A 17,202-nucleotide genomic window follows, 5' to 3' on the forward strand; every position below is an offset into this window, starting at 1 on the left:
GAAAGAGGGTAGTTGTCAAAGAAGAGGAAATAGATGTCAAGTAGCAAAAGCAACAGATGTCCACTCTGTATCTCCCGTCTTGCCACAGCAAGAAAAGTATTGAACTGCTGATGGGAAGACATCAGTTGAAGTGACTATCAAAAGGAAAAGAAAACATCTTACAACTCAAGTCTTTGTTGAAAGAAACCGAGGCTGCCAGCCCAGGAGCTAACACATCCCCTGGCAGTCTCCGCCTCACTCACTCCCCTCCCAACCCCCCAGGCCCAGGTTCTGCATTTGAAACACACCAGGAGTCCCCCCGCCCCCAACCCCCAGGCCTTTGCAGTTCTGGTTCCCTCCATCTACAACACGTGTCCCCTAGATATCTGTGTGTCTGTCTCCCTCATCGCATTCAGATCTCCATCCAAGTGCCAACCTAACCCACAGGCCTACCCGCATATCCTCTTACTCTGAGCACTTTAACTTTCCCGAAAGCCACCATCACCCTTTCAGAGTCTGCATACTGACTCCCTTTATAACTGATGGGGGGACAGAAGCTTCGTTCTGTTCGATGCTGCCTCCCTCCACACAATAGGTGTGTATCTGACCCATAATAGAGGCTCAATGAGTAGCTGTGTGACAAGGAAGGAATGAGGCACTAGAAAGCGTCTTTGACTGTAATTGGTGCCACCCAGGCTGTGGCAGAGAACCTGGGTTGAAGGAGGTACAAGCAAGAGGCTTGAGAACACATGTCGAGGCAGGGCCAAAGGTGAGCCCTCCACAGCCAGCATGGCACAGTAGGGTCGAAGCTATGTCTGACTGTATGTCTAAGGCTGAAGACATACAGTCAGGGGAAGAGCATGAATGGGGGCTTAGAGAGGAGGCGAGAGAAACACAGAAGAAACAGGGAGAAAGAAGCAGGAAGGGCTGAGGGTGGGGTTCGAATTCCGCCACCACCAATCCCGCTCAGTGGGATCAGCGCCAGGTCATTTAGGTTTGATCAAGCCAGGAGGGCGAGGATGGTGCTTGGACCTCTCCCTCAGACCAGAATTGCTCTAGTATAGATTGCAACTTAAAGCGAACATGAAGGGGGAAAACTTTCAAACCGTATTCGAGGCCTTTGTCTCACTGAGCAGGTAAATCTATTTTCAACAAGAAAACTAAAGTAAGACTTGTGTTCAGCTGTGACACTGACTACACAGATTGATGACCTAAATCAGTGATGGTGACCCTATGACACGCATGTCAGAGGTGACACGCAAACTCATTTTTTTTGGTTGATTTTTGTTTGTTAAATGGCATTTAAATATATAAAATAAATATAAAAAATATAAGTCTTTGTTTTACTATGGTTGCAAATATCAAAAAAATTATATATGTGACATGGCACCAAAGTTAAGTTAGGGTTTTTCAAAATGCTGACACGCCGAGCTCAAAAGGTTCGCCATCACTGACCTAAATAGACCCGAGTTAGAAAAGTCAAATAATTTCAGAGAATCCTAACATAAACACCCACAATGTCAGGGAAATGTGTGTAAAATTCATCATACAAAGCATCTGGTATCATATTGGTTCATTTTTCCCCGCATCTTAAAATTAAAATTAAGTTTTGGCCTTTCCCGTTTCCCCATAGGGTCACCCCTGTTCTAGTGAATATGCAAAGTTCATTTACTGGAAGGTAACATTATTGCTTATATTGCAATATGTATTTACTCGAAGGCCATAAATACCCTGCAAAAATCTCATCTTATTCTATGAGGCAGAAATTATGTTCCCTGCTTTTCATTAAATTTCTGATGAACTAATAAATGATTGAAAAGTTCTTTGCAAGGTTGGGAGGCTGACCCCTGAGGCCAGTCTGTGTATTGGCATCAAGGCTAAATGTTCAAGACGATAATCCTGGTGACCCAGACGTCCTGGGTGACAAAGAAGGTAGGAAGGGTATGTCCACAGCCCTAGCCAGTTTGGCTCAGTGGGTAGAGCGTCGGCCTGCGGATTGAAGGATCCCAGGTTTGACTCCTGTTAAGGGCACATGCCCGGGTTCAGGCTCGATCCCCAGTAGGGGGCGTGCAGGAGGCAGATGATCAATGATTCTCTCTCATCATTGATGTTTCTATCTCTTTCTCCCTCTCCCTTCCTCTCTGAAATCAATTTAAAGAAAAATTTTTTAAGAAAAAAGACTATACCCACAGCTGGGCTTTCCTCCTACTCTAGAGCCAGTCTTCTCAGGACTGCGCAGACTCACAGTTCTTCCCTAAGCCCTGTGGCCAGCATGCCTTCTCTCTGCAGGAAAGAAGAGCTGCAGGAGAAAGGAGCCACTCACTCCAGCCCCACTCACTCCTTTGCTCGTGGACACACACAGTCACCTGCCCCACTCTTGCTCCTCCCTTTTTCCTCTTCTTTTCACCTTCAAGACCCAACTTTGAAGCCATGTCTGGACCCTAAAAGGAGTGTGTGCTGAGTGTGCGTGTGAATGTGCGAAGTGCTCTATGCACATGACCTCGCTTCACACTCACAGTAACCGTGGGGGGTTGGAGTGGCTGCTGAGGGGGTGGGGGGCGGGGGAGGACATCACTCCGCTTTGCAGGTGAGAAAATAGAGGCAGAAAGAGGTTAAGAAACTGGTCCTGGGTCTAGCAGGGCTGGCAATGCCAGGGCAGGAGCCCGGGTCTGACCTCTCCAGACCATAGGCCAGTGATGGCGAACCTATGACACGCGTGTCAGAAGTGACACGCGAACTCATTTTTTTTGGTTGATTTTTCTTTGCTAAATGGCATTTACATATGTAAAATAAATATCAAAAATATGTCTTTGTTTTACTATGGTTGCAAAGATCAAAAAATTTCTATATGTGACACGGCACCAGAGTTAAGTTAGGTTTTTTCAAAATGCTGACACGCTGAGCTCAAAGGTTCGTCATCACTGCCATAGGCGGCAGGCGCTTATTGGGTGTATGCGTGAGACATGAACCCCAGCCTTCCACTTCGGAGCACTCCCGGCTGCACTACACCCCAACTCCAAAGAAAAGAAAAGAAATAGCAAGGGGGAGGGGAAACCATCATATCTGTGAGTAGCATTTTATAGCTTACAACGCTCATGCATCCATAGGATTTAGGTCTGAGGACAGTAAGAGGTTCCTTGTATTATCTTTGTTCTACCGATGAAGAAACCGAAGGCTAAGAAAAGTCTGGTGACTTTTCCCAAGACACACAAGGACCAAACGTGGTGTGATCTTCCACCCGATTCCCCCACCGTCCCTGCTCTAGTATTTTACATACAGAGAGGCCCGGGCCACCATGCACAGCTACCATACTCAAATACACGTGTCGGGTTGGGTGTATTTTTTTTTTCATTTAAAAATAAAAATAGTCTTGATGTAAAGTTAAAAACAGAAGGGTGATTTGCATAAGACCCTGCGCTCTCAATTACACCAATTACCTTATAATTACAGCCAACGCCATGTCGGTTTTTCAAAACTTACATCTATTCTTAAAAAACCTGTCAGGAAGAAGGCCTCTCGGGGAGAGGTTCCAATTAGCATGCAGGTTGTATGTGGAAGGAGGGAAAAGCTGCCAGGGCTCAAGTTCCAAGGAGGGGGAAAGAGGCAGGAGCTTTTAAATGGCCCAGCTTAGCAGGTGGGCATGCTGGGAAACCAAGGCTTCTGGAAAACTCCCAACTCCCAGCTCTGGGGGAGTGTCCTGTCACGGCAAACTCAGCCTGCACCCTCCTGCCCTTGCCGCGCCTCCTCCCACCTGTCTGTTGCCCAGGCAGCCACCTCTATACTTTCGAGGTGGGTGGGGAAAAGCTTAGCCTGTTGAACTTGGACTTCTAGCTGCAGGAAGAAACAAACGGAAGGGGCCTACCTGAGAACCTCCTGCTGCAGTCACTGGTGTCTTTTTCTTGCTCTGTGCCCGTGGAACAGGGAAGTATCACCATCTTTTTATCCCAGAGATGTCGGCTCCGAAAGCTTTCTTGGAAAGGAGTGTGAACGAGGGGTAGGCATTTTGCAAGCGGTCAGTTCGGCATTGTTATGTCTTCCAGTCCCTGCTGCTGTGGGTCCGGTTACTCTCCAGGCACCCACTACCCAGCCACCAGATCAGTCATCAGCCTTCAGACGCTGTAGCTGTTTGCTCCAAAGAGTCCTGGCTTATCAACCTGGACAGAAAGGAGATCCCAGTGAACTGGAACATTCGGAAACCTTGGAGATCCCTGAAGCCAACCCCGCATCCTGTAGAAGGAGGGCCTTTTGACTCTGCCCTCAGGGGGCAAGGCCCACTTTGATGCTACTGGTCCAAATGGCAGTGTCAATATGCAAAGTCACCATTGTACAAAGCCTGGCTGGCGGGCTCAGTGGTTGAGCGTTGACCTATGAACCAGGAGGCCACAGTTGGATTCCGGCTCAGGGCGCATGCCCAGGTTGTGGGCTCAATCCCAATGTAGGGCATGCAGGAGGCAGCCGATCAATGATTCTCTCTCATTATTGATGTTTCTATCTCTCTCCCCCTCTGAAATCAATAAAAAAAATTTTTCTTAAAAAAACATGTATTCCTGATTCAGACCCCTTCTATAAGGGGATGAACACCACAGGACAAAGGCAATGTGTTCTGCTCTGACAGGTGGGCCTTGCCTGCTCTCTGACTGCCAGTGCAAGCCGGTAACGGGGTCCCTGGGGACCACTGCCCATTCGGTGCTCAGCTCCCGAACTCCATCCCAGTGCCTGGCAAGAGCCTGCCTCGCCGTCTGTCTGTCCCCCTCTCTCTGGATAAGGAACTGCCACCTTCTCTCATTATCAGTCTCTAGGCTTAGATGGACTCTTGCAAAGATATCTGGTCCATCTCACAAAATTCACATTTCTCCTAACATCCGTGCTGCTCCAGCTCGCGGAATTTCTTTAGCAAAGACACCTCCAGTGACAGTTGGCTAAGCACCTTTATTCATGTTATCTCAGCCCCCGGGGCTTAACATTACTGAGATGGCACTTTCCACTCTGTCTCACCAGGATCTGCGCTCTCCACGTCTACACTTGCGAAGACTGCTGAAACACCAGAGAGGGAGAGGGAGAGGGAGAGGGAGAGGGAAAAAAGAGAGAGGTGGCCTGGGATTTGCGTGATTGGAGTCTCAGTAGGGCTATGTGGTCTCCGGCCAGGTGGGACCCAGCTTCGGTGCCTCTGCCCTCCTCCCTCCCACTAAATTCCAATCAGCATTTCATGAATGGAGCGCATTTTCCTGCTTGACTCACCAGGAATTTATATTTCTTTTTTTCTTTGTCTGCGTCCATAATATGTTGTTGTCTCTATTAAAATAGTGATTCTTATCTTGCCTCTTATCATAGCCACGTGCCTCTGGCTCACTTTTCCTAAACATGCTGCCCATACCCTGACCTTCACTCCTCCATGGACCTTCTCCTCTTTTGTAACTTACCCATCGCCTTAATGCTCATCCCCTCGATTTTGTCATCACCAAGTACTCCAGTCTCCTCGTAGCATCTTTTCCTTCATCCCATATTCTGCCCACCACCTCCTATATTTCAAGTCCATGTACTCAAGTGCCCCGGCTGCAGCAAAGCATTCTACCCCTCCCTCAGAATTGCTGGTACATGGATTGGACAACCCATCCCTGTCCCTTACTTCCCCACGACCTCAGCTCAGACTCCATGCCAGTCATGAGGCTGTGCCCCTCACCCTCACCTTCCACGCTCTTGCCCTCATTCTCCCTACTACCACCTACTTCTTTGCCCTCCGCTTTGAAAGCACAATTCTTCTTTGTCCAGCCAGTTGGACTGCACTTGCACAACTAAACAAGTTTAGGAAAGACACACAATCATGCTGGCTTACTTTAATTCATGATCAATAAACTCAGGGGGACCCATGAGGCTGTCCAGCATTCATAACTAGGGTGTGCTCACACCCCTCCTGCTCTGCTAGGGGGCCACGGATGCAATCTCATCTTTAATGTTGGCTAGCTCCTCTCCAGTCCTCACTCTCAGCCGATGACCTTGTTTCTATTTGATTGAGAAAACGGATATAATATGAAAAGCATGCCCTCAAGCTCCCACCATACATATCCGCCCCCACCCCCTACCCCCGGCATTTATAGGTGCAATGTTCACGTCTATCACCGTGAGTGACTGTGCTCCTGCCCAAGGTCAGCCTTCCTTCATGGGTGCATTTGATCCCATTCCTCCTCATCTACTCAAGGACAATGCGCTAGCAAGGTTCCTTTCTTTTTCTTGCAGCATCATTTTTTCTTACTCCGCTGGATCTTTTTCATCAATATACAAACATACTGTTATTTTTCCTAGTTAAAGAAATCTCTCAACCATGCTTTCTCCTCTAGCTCTCCCCCACTTCTCTCTTTCCCCAGAGCAAAGTTCCTTGAAAAACTCACCTGTGCCTATGGTCGCAAAGGCATCTCCTCCCATTCTGTCTTGAAATTGTTCTGTTTTCATTTTGACTGCCCCCTTTCACTAGCACTGCTCTTCTTAAGACCACCAGTGTTGTACATGTTGCTAAAACCCATGGCAATTTTTACTCCTCGTTTTCTAAATTATCATCAGTATTTTACCCTGTTGATCGCGTTTTCCTCCTTAAACACCTTTGAGCATGGCTCTGTGTATCACACGCCCACCCGGTTGGCAACAACGTTTTGACATCCCTTCTTAGGTATCCTCTGATTCCATCCCACTCCCCTCTAAATCCTAGAGTGTCCCAGGGCTCGGGTTTTAAAAGTCTTCCCTAGCTCCTCCCACTACCTAGGTCTGGTGATCCAGCCTCTGGTTTTCGATACCATCGATGTGCTAACGTCTCCCAGATGTGTACCCCTCGCTGAGGCCTTTCAAAAAAATTAACTCATATGTCACCCTGCCTGGTAAGCATTCCCACACGGATGCCCAGTGGACATCTGAAACCTAACATCCTTAACAGTTGTGCTCCTGATATACCTAAACCGGTTCTTCCAAAGTTCTTCCCAACATCAGTGAAGGCATCTTCATTCTTTCCATTGTGAGGTTAAAAACATTGGAATCACCTTTGACATGTCCCCTTCTCTCATCCCACATTCAATACATTAGCAAAAGCAGCCAGCATTCCTTCAACATCTACTGAGAACGTGCCCTCTTTTCTACTCTATTGCCATCACTCTAGTGCAGGCCGCCATGACCATCTATGCTGGGATAATGGCACAGACCTCTGGTGCTGCTTTTTTCCCTGCCCTCGCCCATCTCTCCTCAGCACAGCTATCATAGGGGCATTAAATAGGCCAAATCATTTCTCTGCTGAAACCTTCCATTCATTCTCAATTCGGTCCAGGCGACTCACGAGGCCCTGCTCTGACCAGCAAGGCCCAAGTGATCTACCTTCCCCACACCTCTGTGGCTTCCCTATTCTCTGCCCCATTCCCTGTTCCAGCCCACTAGTAATCTCACTGCTCCCAGATCATCACAGGCATTCTCCTGCCTTCAGACCCAAGCACTTGCTGTCTCCCAGTCTTATGGGCTATCTCCAAAATTCACTCAGCTCCGTTAAGCCATTCCCTACATTTCACCATTTCACCACCAATAAGACTTCTCTGCACATCCTATCTAAAACTTCAACTCTCTTCGTGTTTCCCTCCTCTGCCTGATCTTCTCCAAGAACTGCTCCCTTTCTAGCATACTACACATTTGATTTATTCATCTTTCTTGTTGTCTTCTACACTCTGCTCCATGAGGGACAGGAGTTTTGTCTCTTTTACTTCCTGCTCTATCCACATTGCCTACCACAATCATAACACATAATAGGTGTGCAATAAGTAGTGACTAATAACCAATAGTATCTGTTTGTCATCAATACACCTAAACTAGATCTCCTGATCTACACCAACCCCACCTACACACAGAGAGAGAGACACACCCCTGATTGATTTAATGCCCAGTATTCTACAATCAAAGACAGAAATCTGAGAGTCAGGCACCAGAGGTCTGTGCCATTATCCGAGTGTAGATGGTCATGGGGGCCTGCACTTGATTCTTTCATTCCCCATGTTTCCCAGACCAAATCTACACAGGCCTTTGACACATGTCCCAACTCCAGCCCCAGAAGCCATTCTTCTGTCCTCTCACTGCATATCCTCCATAATCACCACCCTGGTGAAATCTCTCTCTGGACTATATTTAGTTGCCTCTCTTGGGTGCCTCCTGCACTCTCTTCTACTCGCTCAGCTCTTGTCACTTTGACCTCCATCTGTTCCCATCCATGTTTCTCAAGCAGCTGTCACATGGGACATGTCTGTTCCCCAAGTGCCTTTTCCCAGTTCTGGGCCTGCCTGGCTTTTCTTCCTTCAGGCTTCTGGTTTAATCTCCTCAGGACACCTTTCTTGAATACCCTGACCACCCCCTTTTTTAAAAATATATTTTTATTGGGTTCAGAGAGGAAGAGAGAGAGAAAGATAAACACATCAATGATAAGAGAGAATCATTGATCAGCTGCCACCTGCACACCCCCTATTGGGGAACAAGCCTGCAACCCAGGCCTGTGCCCTTGACAAAAATCAACCCGGGACCCTTCAGTCCACAGGCTGATGCTCTATCCACTGAGCCATGTTATTTGAAAGGGCTAAAGAAGCAACAAATAACTCATCCCAAAATAACCCTGCTTGGCTTCCAGCTGCTCTGAACAGCTGGATGCTGTTTCTGAGCCAAAAATCTTCTGTCTCTACACTAATAAGACGAGGATAGACCGAACACATTGAGATATATTGAATGGGGTCATTGTATTGGCTGTATTGGCATGACATTGGTCAATAAAACTATAGAGGCGTCAGAGGTACAATCCTATAACACATCATCTGTATATTGTTTTGTGTGTTCAACACCCCAGTCAGGTCTGCTTCTGTCACCATGTGTTCCTCCTTTACCTTCTTCTACTTCCCTCCACTCTCCCCTCCTCTGTCTATGAGTTTGTTGGTTGTTGTTTTTTGCTTAATCCCTTCACCTTTCTCACTCACTCCCCGCTACTCTATGAGTTTGTTGGTTGTTGTTTTTTTGCTTAATCCCTTCACCTTTCTCACCCAGCCCCCCAACTCCCTCCCCTCTGCCAGTTTTCAGTCTGTTCTCCATCTATGAGTCTGTATTGTCTGTTATTGTGTTCCTTAGATTCCACATATCAGTGAAATCAGATGGTATGTGTCTTTGTCTGACTGGCTTATGTCACTTAGTATAATACCCCCCATCCATGCTGTCACAAAAGGTAAGATTTTCCATGTCATTTTTCACACTGTTACAGTTTCACTATGTTCCTTAAAGTTCTCACTGAGTTCCTTGAGCATCCTTATAACCATTCTTTTTAACTCTGATTAATTGCTTTCCTCCATTTCCTCCGATTGCTGGAGAGAAGTCTTATAACCAAGGGTTTACACATTTCTCTTTGTAGCTGGAATCTCTCTCCGGCATCTCAGCTGCTGCCCATGACAGTGAGGCCCACCCTTTTCTTTCCTTTTTTCTTTTTAAATATTTTTATTGATTTCAGAGAGGAAGGAAGAGGGTGAGAGAGATAGAAACATCAATGATGAGAGAGAATCACTGATGGGCTGCCTCCTGCATGCCCCACACTGGGGAACGAGCACACCACCCGGGCATGTGTCCTTGACTGGTATCAAACCCAGGACCCTTCAGTCCACAGGCCGATGCTCTATCCACTGAACCAAACCAGCTCGGGCAAGGCCAGCCCTTTTCATGTCTCCACCCTTCCTACCAGTCAGAATCTCGCAAATGTAACTAATTACCAGGACCCCCTGGGGTTGCATAGCTAAATGCAGGTTCCCAGGTGCTGCGGGGAATTCTATTCATTCTGTCACAGGTACAGGCCGGGAAATCTGCATGTTTAACATGGACCCAGGATGAATCACCATATTTGGGGACCACTGAGTCTTGAGGACCCCTCCAATACCAATATTCTTGGATCTTCTGCCTGGTTTGATGCAGCATCCCACACAAGATAAGGATGGCAAGACACCTGTTTCTGTTACACAGACCTTCCGGAGCTTTCCCACGCCCCTTTACCAAGCAAAAATCATTGCTACCTGCCTGCCTTTGGGCACGTGACTGGTGTTGGAGTCGGTTGCCTGCTCGTCTCTCTCTTACAGCCTGTGAGCAACTGGAGCGCAGAGGACATGTCTTATTGATGTCTCTGTCCACAGCACCTCGCACAGTGCCTGGCGTGGAGTAGGCGGATGACTAAATTTGGATTAATGATGCCCTACGTTCTACAGGTCTCTGTCCTTTCTGTTCTCACCCACTCCTGTGGCAAAGGAGACACTTGAATTAAGATCACAACTGACAAGCCAAAGGCCTGCAATTTCAACTTGGACATCTGACCGGGTCTCAAGGCATCCTTGCATCACCAACTGCAGCATGACCCAGAGGGGCTGAGCTGCCTTCTCCCCTCTCCTGGGATCTTCAGTCATGAGGCCGAGTTGGAAAAAGCAGGGGACTCCCGGTCTGTGGGGTTACCACTCACCTCAGCTTTCTGAGACATGTCCTGGGGAGAACACTGGCCTCCTCCCAGCAGAGAGCTGGGCCCTAGGCCTTCGGCCCAGGCCTCACTCTGTAGCCCTGCATGTGTTTTCTAGCTCAGCCTCACCCTCGGAGAGAGGGGTGTGTTTAAGATTCCCAGCACGGGATATGGGAGGCGGTTCGAAGCATCTTGCTGCAGAGCGAACTAATCCTACCAGGTTAATTCCCCCCCCCCCCCGCCCCCTCGGTTTATTCCATCTTATTAGAGCCAGCAGGCACCCTGCCATGCGTCATTACCTGTGCCCCTCCACATCAAGGCTCTCTAAATGCACCCTGCTAAGCACCCCAGATGGAAGTATGTCCTAAAATTGGGAAAGCCCTGAACTCCCAGACCTGTCTTTCCCTCCTCACCTGCCTCCAATCTCTTTCTTCGCTCACACTTGGCAGCGTAAAGGAAATATATACTTGAGGTCAAAGACCCCAGGGTTGAAAAGATCCCTTGCTCTGCCCACTTAATCCAACTGCCACCTCCGGCACCATGCCCTGTTTTCCAACTGAGACTGTGTCATTTTCTCCAACAGGTCTCATTTCCAGGGCCTGTGAAATCGCCCCAGGAAAGGAGGAAAGAAATGGAGTTTTGCATTGGCAAGTGGGGGGAGGGGTGTAGGAGCGTGTGTGCGTGGAGGTACCTGGGTGGGGCTGTGCGGGCAGATACCGGTGCGGTGGAGGCCCAAAGAGGGGAGGCACTGCCAGTTCTGTACATCTTCCTCCTTCCCCACTGAGCCCTCTGTCTGTGTGAAGGAGATCTCTGCTCACTAATCAAGTCCTCTCGGGGAGGGAGGGCTCCTGCCAGAAGAGAGAACACTGCAGCAGCCAGCGGAGGATGGCCAACTTGGCGTGCAGGTCGGGTGAGGCAGGGACTCATCAGGAGGGCACAATTATTTCACCAGCATGCGTTGCCTCTCTTCCCAGAAACCTCAGCTGCCAAGCGCACTCCTGCTCACGCCCCCTCTCTTGCTTTGTCTGGTCTGCATTTTGTTCCTCCCCATCTCTCTGCACTCGGGCCCCCCTGCTCTTGCTGGGTGGCATGTCATGTGCTCCTTTCCATGCCATGTGCCCCTTTCATGAGCTTGGGTCTGTGTATGTCTCTGCCTTTGACGACATTTCTCAATCTCTGTGGTCCAAAGGAAGGAGGAAAGAAAGCAAGTGACCAAAGGAAGACTCTGTATGTTGGGGGGCCAAGGGGTGGCCACGCATCAAAGGGCCTTTGCATGCATTGCATGAAGGGAAAAATTCAGAGGGAGAGTGGACGGAAAAAGAAAATCACTGAACACACTGTGACTTCCAGCATGAAAGGGTCACGGACAGAATGGCTTCTGTGAGGCTTTGCTCACGGGGGACAGCAAGGCACCCTGCAGAAGAAAACCAAAGTGAAAATGCTCCTGGAACACACACACACACACACACACACAGACACACACACACACACACATGGGCGGCAATGATCAGGCAGTCCATCCGAAGAGTATGGCGATTCTAAGATGGTTTTGCCATATCAGCTAGGTCCTGCCGCTCGACCTCCATCCCTGGCTTCTACCAGGTTCTCTTTTTTCTCTCGTTGCCTCCTGACTGCAGGTGAAGGTGCTTGAATAGCTTACCAGAAGGGACCAGTATCCAGGCGAGTGAAATTTCCCCAAGCTTCAGTTTCTCTTCCTATAAAAGGGGTACTCTGATAACATCCCATGTCCATCAAGGGAATTGAGAGGAGAATCTGTAGATGTGAAAGAAGTCTGAACTCATGGGATAGTGGAGCACTATTTCAACAAGGGAGTAGGGTGGCTTTGTCACCTTTAGAAATAACAAGGGGCCCTAGCCTGTTTAGCTCAGTGGATAGAGCATTAGCCTGTGAAATGAAGGGTCCCTGGTTTGATTCCGGTCAAGGGCACATGCCCGAGTGGGGGGGTCGATCCTCAGTAGGGGGCATGCAGGAGGCAGCTGATCAATGATTCTCTCTCATCATTGATGTCTTTCTCTCTCTCTCTCTCTCTCTCTCCTTCTCTCTCCCTTTCCTCTCTGAAATCAATTAAAAAAATATTTTTTTATAAAAAGAAAGAATAAGGGTTGAGTTCTGGTCAAGACCATGAAGTAGGTGAACACTGTTCTCCCATGACCACATCAAAATTACAGCTAAATTATACAACAATCAACCCAGAGAACCATCTGAAGACTAGCTGAACAGAAATCCTATAACTAAGGATATAAAGAAGCTACCTGGAGACTGGTAGGCGGGGCAGACATGTGCAAGGGCTGGCCCCACACCCACATGTGGTGGTTGAGAATCTGGAGAGAGATCTCGCCTGCACAGGTCACCCCTGAGGAGTGCAGGGTTCCAGCCCCACACAGGGCTCCTCAGCCTTGAGCACCAGTGCTGCAGAGAAGAGCACCCACAACACGGAGCCATGAAAAGCCGAAGGAATGCTCTCTGTGCAAATAAGATGGAAGGCTGCTGGCAACCCAGGCATCCACTTAAAGGGCCCGCACACTTACTCACTGGCTTGTAGGCACTCATCCTGGGGTACAGCAGAGGGACAGTGGCTCAGGAGGCACCAGAGACATACGGGGAGAAAATGGGTTGTGTGGCTTCAAAGCTAGGGCTGGAGGGACAGCATTTAGAAAGAACAAGAGTTGAGTTCTGGTCAAGAGCTGTCACTCCATTGAGCCCTCCTACATGGCAGGCAGGTGGGTACCATCTTCCCTGTGTCAGGTCCTCCCCCTACATGGCCAAATCTGAGTGGGCATTCGCCTGGGAACCCCACTCACTCCACCCTGAAGACTCCCCGAGACCTCCCTCACACCAGAGGCGATTGCAGTGGCAGGCAGCTGACCTGAGCCTCTCTGCTTTCTTCCTCAAAAACTCTTCAAGGTCCAACAGGCCCCAGATGGACAGGACCACACTGAATCCTAGAGCACCTCCCTCTATCTAGACCAGTGGTTCTCAACCTTCCTATGGCCGCGACCCTTTAATACAGTTCCTCATGTTGTGGTGACCCCCGACCATAAAATTATTTTCGTTGCTACTTCATAACTGTAAATTTGCTACTGTTATGAATCGTCATGTAAATACCTGATATGCAGGATGGATTTTCATTGTTCGTGACCCACAGGTTGAGAACCGCTGATCTAGACACATCAGGAAGGCATTGGATCAGTCTGTGCCTCGCTGTTTCCATCTGTGAAATGGGTGAAAGGACCGGGCATGCCTCACGCAAACGCTGTTCTGCCTCTGTATGGGCGGCCGGCTCAGAGCACACCAGCTCTCAGACGCTCTTTCCCCATCCGTGGGATGAAGAAAGTAACCGATGCAGACTATATTTTTATTATTTCTGTGACTGCCCAGCATTCCTCTCTCCTTACACTGGAAACATCGCCTTCACTTTCTTTGAGGTCTGATGGGTCAGTTCCTTCCAGGACAGACAGGGCTTATCTTGTGATCCAGGTCTAACCAATCAGCATACTCCAACCCTCTACTCACAGTGACCGGTTCAGGGACAGGCCACACAAAAGGAGCTCAATTCCAGGACGTTTGTTGGAAATGCTGAAGGCAGGTCCTCTCTCTCTGCCTGGGTCACTTACAGTCGGGAGGACATGAACCTGGGCTGTCTGGGCCACGCTGGGAACAGAGCTCACCTGAGCATGAAGGGGAGCCATGGTAGGAAGGGAGAGGGACAGAGGAGGGAAGAGAGAGACAGAACAAGTCCCAGGGACGCTGCTTGAGTCTCTGGAGCCAGCTGTGCTCCTAGCCAGTCCCACCTCCCCCGCTTTGTGCTGATATGAATGAGTCGATTGGGCTTTCGACACTCCCAGCATAGTTTTGCTGGGAGGCTTGGTTGGCATAATAGAAGCGAAGCACTTAGCCCAGTGCCTGGCACATAGTAAGCCCTCAATAAATAATGATCGCTGTTACGGGGAATAAATGAGATGATGGATGTACAAGCACTCAGCAAGGCATAAAGTGTTATATAAAAGTAAGGTACCTATTACAGACTTTCCTGTTCTCCAGTGATCTATACCTCCCATTGCGGCTTTATTGCCCACTTTCTCATTCTCTAAATATTTCATGTGCCCAATTAGGCCGTGCGAACCTGTGGTAGGGACCGAGGCTCCCATGCTGTTGGAGCCATCACAGCGGACCATGTGGTTGTCAAGCAAGCCACAGGACAGCGGGTGGCTCGCATCCCAGGCGTTGGTGCCGGAACACCTGGCTCCAAACGCTAGCCTGCCCCTCACTCGCTGGGTAGCCACAGGGAACTGATTTCTCCCCTCTGGGTGGGTCCCCGTTTTCTGCTAGGTAAACGGGGCCAATGCTGGCACATACCTCATCGAGTTGTTATGAAAAGTAAAACGTATTCATAGTTGTAAAGCGTGTAAAACAGTGCCTCTCACTTAGTGAGCCCTAAAAAAAAGTGTTAAGAAAACATTTCCCAGTTTTTTATTATTGTCATTCAAAAGCATTTACTGAATACAGAAAGAATATACATCCCTTTCTTTAATATTGCGATGAAACAGACATGCTCCCACCCTTGTAATAATAGCAGCTTTTGCACTTTTTTATAAAGTTGTTTGGGTTTTTTAAATATATTTTTATTGATTTCAGAGAGGCAGGGAGAAGGAGAGAGACAGAAACATCAATAATGAGAGAGACTCATTGATTGGCTGCCTCCTGCGTGCCCCATACTGGGGATCAAGCCCAAAACCCGGGCATGTGCCCTGACCTGGAATCGAACCATGACCTCCTGGTTCATAGGTCAATGCTCCACCACTGAGCCACACCAGCTGGGCTATCACTTTTAGGGGCATTCTCACTGCTTTCACCTATTCTTCACACTCTAATCCCACACTCAAAAGCTGGAAGGAGCCAAAAGTGATTTCTCACTTTGCAGATGAGAAAAGAGATCCGAAAAGGCTACCTACCTGGTCTGTGCAAGTTGGCACAGTTCTCTAGAAACAAAGTAAGAAAGAGAATCTTCTAGGTCCTCTGGCTCCGGACTCCTCGTGTTCACCTCGCTACACCACACTGACAAAGGAGGTGCTATACATGCATGTGGCCAGAACGCATCAACACAAGCAGCTGCAGCCGCAAAGTTTCCCTCCTTCCTTTCACAGATATTTGGTTAGCACCCGGATATGCACCACCGCCAAGAAATTTGGGAAATTCACTGAAGTGAACAGAACCACTCCCCACCCTGATGTGCTAACACAGGCAATGTAGTTACCTTCCTCATTCATTTGGCAAGTATGTAAGCACCTGTTGCTTTCCATGCACTGGGGATAGATACAATCTCAACATAAACAGCATAGTCCGTGCCCTCTCAGAGCTTAAAATATCATAAGTTTGGCTGTTCCATTAGTGCTCAAGAATGTTTATTGAATCGATGAATGAATCATTGAAAGTAGCAATGAATCTATGGATGGATGATGGATGGATGGATGATGGATGGATAGATGGATGGATGGATGGGTGGATGGATGATGGATGGATGGATGGATGGATGGACGGACGGACAGGAAGACAGATGGAGTCACAATTTCCAGGTTAGTGGATGATGGGGATGGATGGATGGATGATGGATGGATGGATGGATGGATGGATGGATGATGGATGGATGGATGGATGGATGGATGGATGGATGATGGGTGGATGGACTTTTCCTGGGACACACATCTTTGAGCTTTGTGCACAGCACATTGCACAATTGTCTTCCTGTAATGATTTTTCCCCAAAGGATTTGACATGGAGCATGAGAAATTGCATCTGGAAGGAACCTGAGGAATCAGAAAAGCAACTCCCTGATTTACAGATGGGAGCAGTGGCGCTCGGTGGCATGGAGGTCACATGTGTATCTTATTCTGCAGGACTGTGCGGAGCCAGGAGAGGTGGCCAGGCCTCTGTCCCATCCAGAGAGAGTGCGTCCTGGATGAAGACTCAGGGATCATCCGATGGACCTGGGAGCACCCATTTGCCAAGCTGCTAACAAAGTCCATCTGCTTGCGACAGGAGTCTGCCTCTTCCTGTGATTACTGCTTAATAATTCTTCTGGAGGGGAAACATCTGTTGTTCAGCCCCACCGCTGGTTGTCTTCTATTCGTCTCGCCCCTAATGCTGGTCGGACCATGGCTGGGTGGTGTGTTTGGCTAGGCCAGTGGTCGGCAAACTGCTGCTCGGCAAGGCTAGGCAATAATGTGAGTCCAGTTTCCTCTTCTTCTCCGATTGCACTCTGTCCCTTTCCTAGTCCCATCCTTCTCTGGCCCAGCTGTATGTGCTCTCTGTTGCTTCTTGCCCACTTAGTGTCTGGATTCAAGAAGCATCTGTCCTGACCCAAAGCCCTGGGCCTTCTCGCCTAATCTCCGAGGCTGTAGCAAAGCCTCAATACCTCTGGCTCCCACATCTGGGCTCACCACTAAAGCACCTTCATTAGTCATTTTGGCTTTCTCTGAGATCATCTCATGACCAAAAGAATTCCATACTGAGAGGGGAAGTTAGCCATCATAACGCTCATCAAACAGGAGGCAGAGCATCTATGCCATGAAGCTTCGTGCAAACCACCAAAGCTAGTGTCGGATCCCTAAACGCAATTACCTGCCGGAAGACAATGAAATTCCTCATACCCTCCCTGTGGGAGCAAAACATCCAATGACAGGGGTTACGAAATGCAAACCTAGCTACCTGCTGTGCTC

Source organism: Myotis davidii, unplaced genomic scaffold (genome assembly GCF_000327345.1).
Source record: "Myotis davidii unplaced genomic scaffold, ASM32734v1 scaffold809, whole genome shotgun sequence".
Classification (NCBI taxonomy): domain Eukaryota; kingdom Metazoa; phylum Chordata; class Mammalia; order Chiroptera; family Vespertilionidae; genus Myotis; species Myotis davidii.